At 41.9% G+C, this 13,329-nt stretch overlaps 1 pseudogene; it reads left to right on the top strand.

Moving 5' to 3' along the window:
- Positions 1-10,567: 10,567 nt before the first annotated feature.
- Positions 10,568-13,149, top strand: LOC705647 (large ribosomal subunit protein eL15 pseudogene; annotated as a pseudogene).
- The last annotated feature ends 180 nt before the right edge of the window (positions 13,150-13,329 follow it).

Here is a 13,329-nt window from a genome sequence, read left to right on the forward strand (position 1 = left end):
TCCAGTTTGGGAAGTGGAGGTAGGAAGAATATGCTAAAAAGAGAGAATGACAAGTGGAAAGATAAGAAGGCAAGAGCATAGATACTCCTGAGAACTGCAAAGTGCCCAAAAGATACTGCTCAAGGTAGAGAGTGGTGAAGAAGCTTAAGTAAGCACCTCCAGATCATGAAGGTGAAACTTCTCTTTTTTCTTTTTTTTTTTTTTTTTTGAGACAGGGTCTGGCTCTGTCGCCCAGGCTGGAGTGCAACGGTGCAATCTTAGCTCACTGCAACCTCCGCCTCTCAGATTCAAGCGATTCTCAAGCCTCAGTCTCCCAAGTAGCTGGAATTACAAACACCCGCCACCATGCCCGGCTAATTTTTGTATTTTTACTAGAGATGAGGTTTCACTATGTTGACCAGGCTTATCTTGAACCCCTGACCTCAAGTGATCTGCCCACCTTAGCCTCTCAGTGTTGGGATTAAAAGTGTGAGCCATCACGCTCGGCCAAAGGTGGAACTTTTGAAGTTTGTTTGAAGTTTGCTGATGAAGTTTTGCTCTATGACTTGTCATGTAATCTTCTCTTTATTTCCTTATGAAGCATTCAGTGAAGTCTATATTGCTTATCAAAAGTTCTGAAGTTGGGTTTCAGAGAGTAGCCAAGATGAAGTGCTGAGTCTGGTCTGAAGGAGCTCACGGAGGTAATTAGCAATAGGTTTGAGATTGCACTGTCAGATTTTGAAGTTTGTGAGGCCACCCGCATCACTGCTAATGTGTGCTGTGTGGGTGGAGAATGGATGAGGCCAAAAAAGTTTAGGACAAATAGTCTGGAGATGGAGAATCAGCGAAGAATAGTTGAGAGGAGAAGGCAGCTAGAACTCAAATGTTAATAAAAGAAGGCTTGCTTTCTGCCTCTGCATAATCCTTAGTAAAATATGCCTGGGTTACTGCAAATGCTATTTAAAAAGTAACACTGAGTTCTGACTGGGAGACGTGAGACAGGCACTCTCTCTCCCTGCTCCTTCATTCTTGTCTTTTTTTTGTGGTTCTGGATATTAAGCACCACCCTTGTTGGTGCCTGTGTTGCCCCTACAGATGCCCTGCTCTATCAGTCATCTCCATAGACCCTTGTGGGTCAACACCCCCTTCCACACTGCTACTCGTTACACCCATTATGTCCTCCTGGCTTCTGGTGGTTAAGTTGCCTCTATTACTTCAGGGCTCCATCATCCCTATCCACATTAACAAGCCCAACTCGGACCATCTTCTCAATGGCTGACCCTGACCTGCAGCGGAGCACCACCACTGAATGGATTAGCAGTGCTGATGCCCCCTCACCAGCACATTCCAATGCCCTGGCTGAAGGGCGTGTCCTCTGGGCCCTCCAAGGGTCGTTCCTCTGGTGGATCTTTTAGCCTGACATGAAATAGCCATCCAAGCATCCTACTCGCCTTAGCCTCTGTCCCTTAGCATTCCTCCCTCAAGCATCTTCAGGGCAACTCGGGCGTATCCCCTTGCCTCAGTGTTGTCCATCACTTTGCCAGGTTTCTCAGAGCCACCCCCACAGTGACCTTGCCCCATCCTTGGAGGCTGTCTGTACTTTGTCTCATTCTCTTGATTGTCTATGTTTTTTCTTTTCTTTTCTTTTTTTTTTGAGACACAGTTTCACTCTGTTGCCCAGGCTGGCATGCAGTGGTGTGATCTCAGCTCACTGCAACCTCTGCCTCCCAGGCTCAAGAAATTCTTGTGCTTCAGACTCCTAGCTAGCTGGGATTACAGGCGCCAGCTAATTTTTGTAGTTTTAGTAGAGATGGGGTTTCACCATGTTGGCCAGGCTGGTCTTGAATTCCTGACCTCAAGTGATCCACCCACCTTGACCTCCCAAAGTGCTGGTACTACAGGCATGAGCCACCACACCCAGCCTGATTGCCTGTATTTTTGAAATTACTTGTGGAGCTTGATACTGGGTAATACCTTTGATTGTGTGAGTCTAACTTCAGAATCCAATGATTTGTGATTTTATATATATGTGTGTATATATGTGTGTGTATATATATAATATATGTATATAAATAATATATGCAAATATATGTGCATATATTATATATACAAATATATAGTATATATGTCAGGAAAATATGAACACTGACTAGATATTTAATAATATTACAGAATTATTGTAGAGGTTTTTGGTGTGATAATAATATTGCTGTTAGATTTTTAAAATATATGTATATATTTTAACAGGCTGGGCATGATGGTTCTTCCCTGTAATCCCAGCACTTTGGGGAGCCAAGATGGGAGGATTGCTTGAGACCAGTTGGAGACCAGCCTGGCCAACATAGAGAGACCCTGTCTCTACAAAAGAAATTTTTTTTTAACTAGCTGGGCATGGTGATGCCACTTGAAGGCCCCAACTGCTGGGGAGGCTGAGGTGGGAAGATTGCTTGAGTCCAGGAATTCAAGGCTGTAAGTGAGCTATGATTGCATTACTGCACTCCAGCATGGGCAACAGAGTGAGACCCTGTCTCAACAAACATAACAAGAATAACAAAATGTGTGTGTGTGTGTGTGTATATATATATATATGCATATAGAAGTGTTTACTGCTGAGACTATTTGATGTTGGAGACTTGCTTCAAAATAATCCAGTGTGAGAGAGGCTGGGGGGCGTAGAGACATAAGATGGGCCATAATAATTATTGAAACTGGGTAATGTGCTCATGGAGGTTTATTATACTATTTTCCCTAGTATTACATACAGTATATAAAAACCTTTGAAAGTTTGAAAATTTCCATAATACTGAGATTTTTAAAACACTAAATCAAATTTAAAGCAAATAATAAGATACCTGAAATGCCACAAGGGTGAATATGTGTGTGTATATGTGTGTGTGTGTGTGTGTGTGTGTGTGTGTGTGTGTATTTATTTATTTATTTTATTTATTTATTTTTGAGATGGAGTCTTGCTCTGTCGCCCAGGCTGGAGTGCAGTGGTGCAGTCTCGGCTCACTGCAACCTCCACCTCCCGGGTTCAAGCAGTTCTCCTGCCTCACCCTCCTGAGTAGCTGGGATCACAGGCATGTGCCACCACGCCTGCCCAATTTTGTATTTTTAGTAGAGATAGGTTTTCTCCATGTTGATCAGGCTGGTCTCAAACTCCTGACCTCAGGTGATCTGCTCACCTCAGCCTCCCAAAGTGCTAGAATTACAGGCGTGAGCCACTGCACCCAGCCAAGGGTGAATATATTTATATGAAGTATTCTAACAACCATATATGAAAATATGAACCTGACTACAGAAAAATAACAAAGTTCATAAATAAGACGTTGGTAGAAGGAAAAACAATTTTAACAATAAAACTGGAAAGTAGTTTCAACCCTCCACTCAGTAAAATACAAATTAATATAGAAATATGATACTAATTCTTTCTATAAAATGGGCAAAGAACAGAAAAAATACTTTGAGGCAAAGTATTACATAGGGTGAAGAAAATTCAGCAGTTTACATTTTTAACTTTCTGGAAACCATTTTTCCAACATACTTATCAAAAAATCTTAAAACCCTGCCCCAATACTTGACCCAAAGTCCAACTTCTGTGAAATTATTTTTAGACAATAAACATAGACATGTGTGAACATTTAGGTATACATATATGCAATAAGTCATTGTTTAATAATAATGAAGGCCAGGTGCGGTGGCTCACGCCTGTAATCCTAGCCCTTTCGGAGGCCGAGATGGGTGGATCACCTGAGGTCAGGAGTTGGAGAGCAGCCTGGCCACGGTGATACCCCATCTCTACTAAAAGTATAAAAAGTAGCTGGGCGTGGTGGCAGGCACCTGTAGTCTCAGCTACTTGGGAGGCTGGGGCAGGAGAATCGCCTGAGCCCAGGAGGTGGAGGTTGCAGTGAGCAGAGATGGCACCACTGCACTCCAGCCTGGGCGACAAAGCGAGATTCTGTCTCAAAATAATAATAATAATGAAAAAATTTAAAATAATATAAGAATACTATTAGGATTGAACAAAATAAGGTGGAAGGGAGACCTGCATATCCAACAACAGAAAATAGTTAAAGGAATCGTGGTATTACATACGGATATAAACACACATCTTATCCAGACATTACATGAGACTATGTAATGACAAGGAAAGATATCCCAGAAAATTAGATAAAGAAAGCAAAATGGAAAAGAGGACTACCAGAATTTTTCATTTGTGTTTCTTTGTATACATCTACAGAGGCACACAACAAATGGAATAGAAGAATAAGTTCTAAACATTAAACAGGGATAATATGGTATGGAGAGGGGTAGCTTATGGATGATTTTAATTTTCTCCTTTTTATGTATCTATATTTCCTAAATGTTCTGTAACAAACTCGTATTACTTTAATGAAATTAAACAAAATCATCTGTTGACTCACCAGTCCACTTCGAGGAATCTTTCCTAACAAAATAACCGGGAATATGCTCAAATATTGTTAGCATAGTCTCTGGAGCATTATTTATAATAGGGGAAATATTGTGAGTAATCCAGTTATCCCATAATAAGAGAATGATTAAATTATTGTATTAAGAATTTTTTAAAATCCCATATTCCTGGGAAAAGGTTGATTGTTCTATAACCATGGTAACAAGTACCATTATAACCAGGATTTAAACTCTATCAATCAATGCAACTTGCTTCAGTGAACATGCTTTGACAAACCAACCAATCAGTGATAGTCTCTTACATATGCAAGTCAGCCACTCAGGAATCAAGTTAGTCTAGTAAATGAGCTTCTGAATGCCAACCAATCAACAACAGTCTCACTGGAGTAACCACATCTCTAGAGTTGACGTCAGTCTACTTATATCCCTGAAAATCTCCCAATCCCTGAACTCTATGCTTCCCCAAAATCCAGTATAAAATCATTATTCTGCTCAGCCAGATTCTACCTGGCCAGCATGGCTCTTCCTTACCATAAGTAACAAATTCAGCTTTGTTTTATGTAGTATTCTGTGTCTCTGTGTGTGTGTCCATCCCTGTATGTGTGTGAGGGTATGTGTGTGTGTCTTTGTATATACACACTGAAGGAGTACACATATGCATATATACAAGCATAGAATTTCATACATTATTTGAATATTTTGTTTTCAAAGACCACATAATGACAAGAAAAATATATTCAAAATATATTATGTGAAAAAGTGTTGAGCACAAAACTGTGTATTGTACAATCCTAATGAGAGAGAGAGAGACAGGAGAAAATACACCAAAATTTTAAAAAATATATCTGGGTTGTGAGATTATGGGTGATTTTCATCTTATTTTTCCTTATATTTTCAAAAAACTCCATAGTGACCATTTATCACTTTCATAATGAAGGGGAAGACTTTCTTTAAAAGTCTTGGTTTAGCATGATAGCCCGAAACCAGTTAATTTTAAATGTCATCTGAAAAGTTTAGAACCTCTTTATGAGTTCTTCTTCTATGATCCTTTCATTGATAACAGGCTATGACACGAAGCCAAAGGCCTCCATACAAATATTTATTGTGTGCCTGTGTGCCAGACACCAAATTAGGCACACAGACAGCTGCTAAGATGATGTAGGATGAAGCTGGGCATGGTGGCTCATGCCTGTAATCCCAGCACTTTGGGAGGCTGAGGCAGGTGGATTGCTTGAGCCCAGGAGTTCGAGACCAGCCTGGGCAACACGGCAAAACCCTGTCTCTCCAAAAAAAATAAATAAATAAAAAATAAAAATAAAAAAATTAGCCAGACATGGTGGCACACACCTTGTAGTCCCAGCTACTTGGGAGGCTGAGGTGGGAGAATCACCTAAGTCTGGGGAGATCAAGGCTGCAGTGAGCCATGATTGTGCCACTGCACTCCAACCTGGGTGACAGAGTGAGACCCTGTCTCAAATCATCCCTCAGATGATGATGTTTAATGATGTAACACCTTCCTGAAAACTATATGGAAAACAACATTTTCATTAATTGGACTGAGCATAGGAAACTGTGCTTTTCCCTCCAAATATGTTCAATGCTTATTATTAGTGGGGACTATCAATGTAGCAAGTAAAGGCGAGAAAGGCAGTCTAGGTGTTTGTTAGGCACGACTGTGAGTAATGGTCTATAAAATACAACAAAAAAACTGGGAACAACCTAGAGTGTGTAGTAGAAAGTGAAAAACAAATGTTAATTTCTTCTACTATCTTTTTCTTTATTTTGGAGGAGAGAGTTTTGGCTTCTTCTTTTCTTAATAAAAATAGTGTCAAGGTCCTAATTGCATTTAATTAAGCCATATTTCTAGCACTGAGAATGCAGAAGGATACACTGTAGCCTGCTGTTCTCCATTTCCTAATGCATGCAAGCAGCTCTAAATGAGTAAGAAATGATGATTGAATATTGTGAACAGGCACAATAGTTAATCTCATGTGAATAGGCAGTAGGAGTGGAATGTGTTTGTCTTGGGTTTGTTAGAAAGATTTTCGTGATCAAACACTGAAAGAGGATTTTCCCCATTTTCTTCCTGCTGACAATGCATCACTGATAGTTTGACTTAATGAGGTTCTTAGATTTAATAAAATAGCAAAAGGCAGTGAGCCATTTCCCAAAATGACTCGAAAGAAATATTTGGCAGAAATAATTGAGAGTCAGAGATTACTGGTCCATAGAACCCTACCAATTCCTGCCACTCTGGACTATGCCCACTTGTTCTACATTTTCTGCTGATTTTAGAAATCACCCCGTCGCTGCCTGGGTGGCAGTAACTTCCCTTAATAGGGCCATTTGTCATAAACTATGAGATGCTAAGGAATTAATCAAAATTTTCCACGGGTAAGCAGTAACTTGAGAGACTGTACGATCCTTAATAATGATGCCTTAGCTTTGTATAATCTGCTGGAGTTTACAGAGTGCCTTCATAGACCTTTAACCATTCAGTTCTCATTCTAATCCTGTCAAGTGGGGACCAGTGTCCTGACTTTACAGTTGAAAAAAACTGAGGCTCCAGAATCCTTAAGGGAGTTGCCCAGGGTTTTACAGTGAGTAAATAAATGGTAGCATTCAGACCCAGGTCTTATATCCGTGTCTGGTGCTTGATCCAATCTAGCTGAACAACTATCCCTAAATGAGCAAAAAAGAAGATTCTGATCTGAGGCCTGAGGACCAGGGATGAAGTCCTGGCCCTTGCCTCTTGGTAGCACATGATGTAAGGCATATCAATTGGCTCTCTGAATTATAGTTTTCTTATTTGAAGAACAGAGACAACTGTGCTGCTATCAATTTATTCTCACCACTCAGCTCCAAATCCACCCTTTATTGCCTGCTTGGTGAAACTATGGCTTCCTGAGAGATGCAGCTGCCACCTGGCCATTTGGGGTGACTTGTGCCACTGAGCCAACCAGCAGAAAAAGGTGTTACTCTACGGGCTAGAATGATTGATCCCAGTTACCAAGGGGAAATTGAACTGCTACTACACAATGGGGAAGAGGAACCATGTCTGGAACACAGAGGATTATCTAGAGATCCTCCTAGTACTTCTATGTGCAATAGTAAAAGGTAATAGAAAACTACAGAAACAAGCAAACAAAAAGCAGCATGACTGAAGACTCAGATCCTTAGGGAATGAAGGTTTGGGTCATTTCACGTAGTAAAGAACCTTGACCATCTGAGTTTCTGTCTGAGGGTAAAGTGAATATAGGAGGAATTGTGGGAGGAGGAAATCATAGATTATTCTATGGCATCTTACAAAATTCAGGACTGTGGTCATGTGAAAGGAAAATATCTTGGGCCCCCAAAATCACTAAGGAAAACTCAAGCTAGAAACTGCTTAGGGCACACCTGCCTCCCATTCTATTCAAAGTCATCCCTCTGCTCACTGAGATAGATGCATATCTGATTGCCTCCTTTGGAAAGGCTCATCAGAAACTCAAAAGAATGCAACCATTTGTGTTTCACCTGTCTGCGACCTGGAAGCCTTCTTCCTGCCTTTGCTTCAAGTTGTCCCGCCTTTCCAGACCAATCCATCCAATGTGCTTCTTACACATACTGATTGATGTTTCCTGTCTCCCTAAAATGTATAAAACCAAGCTGTGCCCTGACCACCTTGGGCACAGGTCGTCAGGACTTCCTGAGGCTGTGTCCTCAACCTTGGCAAAATAAACTCTCTAAATTAACTGAGACCTGTCCCAGATTTTCTGGGTTCACATTAGCTTTGCAGATTTTCTCCTTGCTTGTTGTATGTGTATGTAAAAAGTAAAGTAGAGGTTCCTCTTTAAAAAGACTCTCCTTCCTGACTAATTAGGAGTATAGCAACTTCTCCTAGAAGCAAAATTTATTCAAAGACCTGTGCTAACAGTCTTAAATATCTGCTAGCTGTAATAAATAAATCAATGTACTTTATGTTCCTAGCTCCCACAATGTAGCCTAAATATTTGCCCTGCCATGCTTATACTGGTCCAAGCAAGCATTAGGTCATAGCCTGTTCCTCTTCCGTATTTGGAGGTGCTTTTACTTTTCTCAGCATTCCACAGGTTACTTCCTCCTTCCTTTGTTCTCCTCAGCCTTTGCCTCTTTTAGAAAGTTCTAAGTTGCTAGCCAGTCGGGACTAATACAGAACGTGAGGTCCCGTTCCAGCCAATGGAAACCAAACACAACAGTAAGGTGGATGGGTCAGGTTATAAATGAGCCTGTCTCTTTTGTTCAGTGTACTCTCATGGTAAAACTGCTGGCAAGTGTACCCTTACTGCAGAAAGTAAAAATGGCCTTGCTGAGGAAATTAAATTTATGTTCAAGTGCTGTTTCTTTATGGCACTGGGGAACAGGCATTTTATTTCTAAATAAGCATTTCAAACAGTATATATTCATTTGTATATTATAAAAATATTCTTTTCTCTCCTTCCCACTCTTATTTTATATCTAAATTGTTGGAGGTTAACTTTATAATTTAGTGTTCAGGTAACAAAATATTCACTGGGGCCCAGTGCATTGGCACGCCCTGTAATCCCATCACTTTGGAAGGCCGAGGTAGGCAGATTGCTTGAGCCCCTGAGTTTGAGACCAGCCTGGGCAACATGGCAAAACCCTGTTTCAACAAAATGTACAAAAATTAGCCAGGCATGGTGGTGCACACCTGTAGTCCCAGCTACGCAAGAGGCTGAAGTGGGAGGATTGATTGAGCCTGGGAGGTTAAGGCTGCAGTGAGCCATGATTGCATCACTGCACTCCAGCCTGGATGACAAGACCCTGTCTCAAAAACAAACAAAATATTCACTGGGACTGTGACTGAACTTCAGAGTTATTACTGTTGGAACTGTGTGTTTCCTCATTTTGAGGTGAACACGTGCTCATTTTTACAAAGGGAAGCTGTGTTACGTTCGGTGAAAACATACAGGTGTTTTGTTTTCTTTTTTTTTTTTTTTTGAGACGGAGTCTCGCTCTGTCTCCAGGCTGGAGTGCAGTGGCCGGATCTCAGCTTACTGCAAGCTCCGCCTCCCAGGTTTAGGCCATTCTCCTGCCTCAGCCACCTGAGTAGCTGGGACTACAGGCGCCCGCCACCTCGCCCGCTAATTTTTTTGTATTTTTTTAGTAGAGACGGGGTTTCACCGTGTTAGCCAGGATGGTCTCCATCTCCTGACCTTGTGATCCGCCCGTCTCGGCCTCCCAGAGTGCTGAGATTACAGGCGTAAGCCACCGCCCCCGGCGAGGTGTTTTATTTTCGCGAAGGAGTTCAAATGTTTGTGAAAGGGTGCATATGGAAGTGAAGAAGTCCAAGAGATGGACGGCGCCCCTTTTCAACTGATCGCTTCTCAGTTCCCTTTGTTGTTCTGCTTTGTGATACTGTAGAGCTGGACCCTATACCTGTTGACCTCTGTCAGCCGGCACTGTGTACAGCTTTGTCAATAGAGAGGGCCACAGGGACTCTGCAGGTGGAAGGGGCTTCTTTTTGCAGTTCCTGTGTTATTCTTTCCCACTTGCTCCTATGACATAGCTATACACGGATGGCATGCATATAGGATGGCCAGGGACTTTCATACTCTTGCAAGTTTGCTTTTGCAAGTTTGGCTGGCACACTGGTGAGAGACTCATGGTTCCTTGCTCACCAGCCTCAGCCCACCAGTTGATAACCAGCTCTGGCCCGGGACAACTCAGCAAACCTCTCTTCTATCCAGTGGGCCACAGGTGTGCTCCTCCTGCCTGCCACAAGGTGTGAAACTCGGCCTACCTTCCAAGTTTGTTCTTTTCTTGGTCACTCTCCCCGACTCTTAGGTTAGTCTTCAGAGTTCTCTTTTATCTCCTCCCATTCCCAGTTGCCAGTTCCTTATTACCAATTGATAACTCTTTATATTACACTTTTTTCTGTTTAAATTTCTGACGGTATTTCTCTCTCCTAATTGGAGCCTAACTGACACAAAACTGATATTGATTTTGAGTATTTCACAGGGTTATTATGATGCTTAAATAAGCTAATGCACAGAGAAGCACTTAGAAATTTTTTAAGAATCTGGTAAATCATTGCATAAATGATCTCAATGTATCATCCTTCTTTTATTCATGCTACTTTATAGCATGAATCACTGACGCTAGGATTGGTCACAACATGTGTTTTGGCCAATGGGACATCTACACACATGATATAAGTAGAAGTCTGGTAAGCATTTGTATATTGATGTGTGCCCCTGAACACTGCCCTGTCATTGCCATGTGAAGAGGAATAGTCTAGCCTCCTTGAGGATGGTTGACCTCATGCTGAGCGAAGCCCATCCCTAACCTGGTATACCAGTGGGGTGCAGACTCACGGGTGAGCCTAAGCAAGGCCAACAGGAGGCTCACTCGTTTAGCCCACAGAATCACAGAAAGAAAACATCATTGTTATTTTAAGACCCTACATTTAGGGGTGATTTGTTGCATAGCAATACATTACAGATGCAAATATAACTGAAACAATATATAAATTAAAATATTGGTAAAAACTTTTTCTGTGGTAAGTGACTGAAATCTAACCTAAGCTAGTGTAAGTGCAAAAGAGTATGTATTGGTTTACATAGTTGAAAGTCTAGGAGTTGGTTAAGCACACAGTTAGATCCGTATGCTCAGGCTACATCCTCAGGGGTCAGCTGTCTTACCTTCACTTTCTGATCTTCTTTCTTTCATCCTCAGGCAAGCTTTGCCTTCATGCTGGTAAGATGGATTCCAGAGTCTCTTATGTCCTCAAAGCTTCAAGCTCAGCGGAAGGAGTCTCAATGGTTTCCACAAAAAAATCTTGGACCTTGGATCAACTGCCCACCCTTGAACTAATCCCTGTGGCCCCAGGCTGATTGGCAGACTTGAATCACCTATCCCATGCCCAGAACTTTGGCTTGACCAGGCTTATCCAAAACAAGGGAATCCAGAGTGTTGCCCCAAAGAAAATCAGGGGGCTATTACTGGGGAAAAGAATTCCATCACAGGTATCAAAAATACTGTTATCAATAAAACATCACCTGACACGTTGGTTCATTAAAGACATATTACTTTGGTCTTTCTTGGTTGGGAATTATTTAGATGCCAAGAATATAAACACTCTTGACTTAAGAAATGAGAGAGTTTGTCAGAAGCATGCAGGATATTCCTGAATCCACAGGCAATGTGGCTAGGTGTCATGAAGCATTATATCCAAGAACTAGAAAGTCATAAGAGAGTCTTTTTTTTTTTCTCTCTCTCTCTCTCCCCCTCCACAATGACATGGTCTTTATCTCTGCTTTTCATTGATATTTAATTTTTAACTCTCTAATTTCTATGGGGAACCCATTCTGTGAGGTTTGGTTAAAGCTGACCCAACTTCCTGCCTCGGGGCAGGCTCATCTCCCAGACCAGCCAATCAGAGTATGCTATCTCTCAGACAAACCAATCAGGGTATATCATCTCCCTGGCCACAGTGATGAATCTAACTTGATCATGTGATCCAAGCTAGGTCAATTGGAGTCCTCCTGGGACCTTTCTGCCATAGTGATCCTGAGTCCTCTTTCCTCAGGGAGTTCCTAAGTTAATTGGATGTGTATTGAATTTCATGGCCATCATGCTTGGCATATGGAAGAGAGCTTGTTTGTGAGCAGAGAGGAGAAAAACAACCTAATAATAGAATCTGAGATCTCACATCCAACCATGACCTGAAGCCTTAGGTCTTTTAATTGCTTGAGCCCTGGTGTGGTGCTTCAACTTGGCCTAACTTCTCCGAGTCGGCCTAACTTTGCTCAGTTGCTCTAAGGTTGTACTGTTTCTCTTGGGAGCAAAAATTCTCAAAGGAAAGAGAATTTATAAGAAGTAACTGTGGAGGGGTTAATTTTTTAAAAAATGCCCTCAAAAAAAGTGTAAAAATATTTCTTTAGTGGAGAAAAGCTCTTTCCTTTCCACCTGGCAGCAGCCATCCATTAAACCAAGGTCGGTGCATACAAGTACATCCAGGAGCTATGGAGGAAGAAGCAGTGTGATGTCATACACTTTCTCTTGAGGGTCCACTGCTGGCAGTACCGCAAGCTCTCTGCTGTCCACAGGGCTCACCACTCCACCAGGCCCCACCGTACCAGGCCCCGTAAAGCGGGCTGACTGGGCTACAAGGCCAAGCAAGATTATGTTATATGTAGGATTCGTGTGTATCGTGGTGGCCGAAAACGCCCAGTTCCTAAGGGTGCAACTTACAGCAAGCCTGTCCATCATGGTGTTAACCAGCTAAAGTTTGCCCAAAACCTTCAGTCCGTTGCAGAGGAGTGAGCTAAATGCCACTGTGGGGCTCTAACAGTCCTAGAATTCTTACTGGGTTGGTAAAGATTCCACATACAGATTTTTTGAGGTTATCCTCATTGATCCATTCCATAAAGCCATCAGAAGAAATCCTGACACCCAGTGGATCACCAAACCAGTCCACAAGCACAGGGAGATGTGTGGGCTGACATTTGCAGGCCAAAAGAGCCGTGGCCTTGGAAAGGGTCATAAGTTCCACCACACTGTTGGTGGTTCTCGCTGTGCAGCGTGGAGAAGACACAAGACTCTTATATCAGCTCCACCGTTACCGCTGATATAAGTAAAGATTGTAAAATTCATTCCTAATAAACAATTTAGGACAGTCCAAAAAGAGTATTTCTTTAAAGAGGCCCTACTCTTTAAAAAGGACTCCAATGGAAAGTTCCTCTTACATTCTGGTTGTATTCGTTTCCTACTGCTGCTATAAACAAAATGCAACAAAGTTAGTGACTTGAAACAGCACAACCTTGTTCTCATTACAGAAGTCAGAAGTTACCAGTGGGTTGGCAAAGCTGCGTTCCTGCTGGAGGCTCTAGGAGAGAACTGACTTCCTTGTTTTTTCCAGGTACCAAAAGCTGTCCT

The sequence above is a fragment of the Macaca mulatta genome, chromosome 9 (genome assembly GCF_049350105.2).
Source record: "Macaca mulatta isolate MMU2019108-1 chromosome 9, T2T-MMU8v2.0, whole genome shotgun sequence".
In the NCBI taxonomy this organism is placed as follows: domain Eukaryota; kingdom Metazoa; phylum Chordata; class Mammalia; order Primates; family Cercopithecidae; genus Macaca; species Macaca mulatta.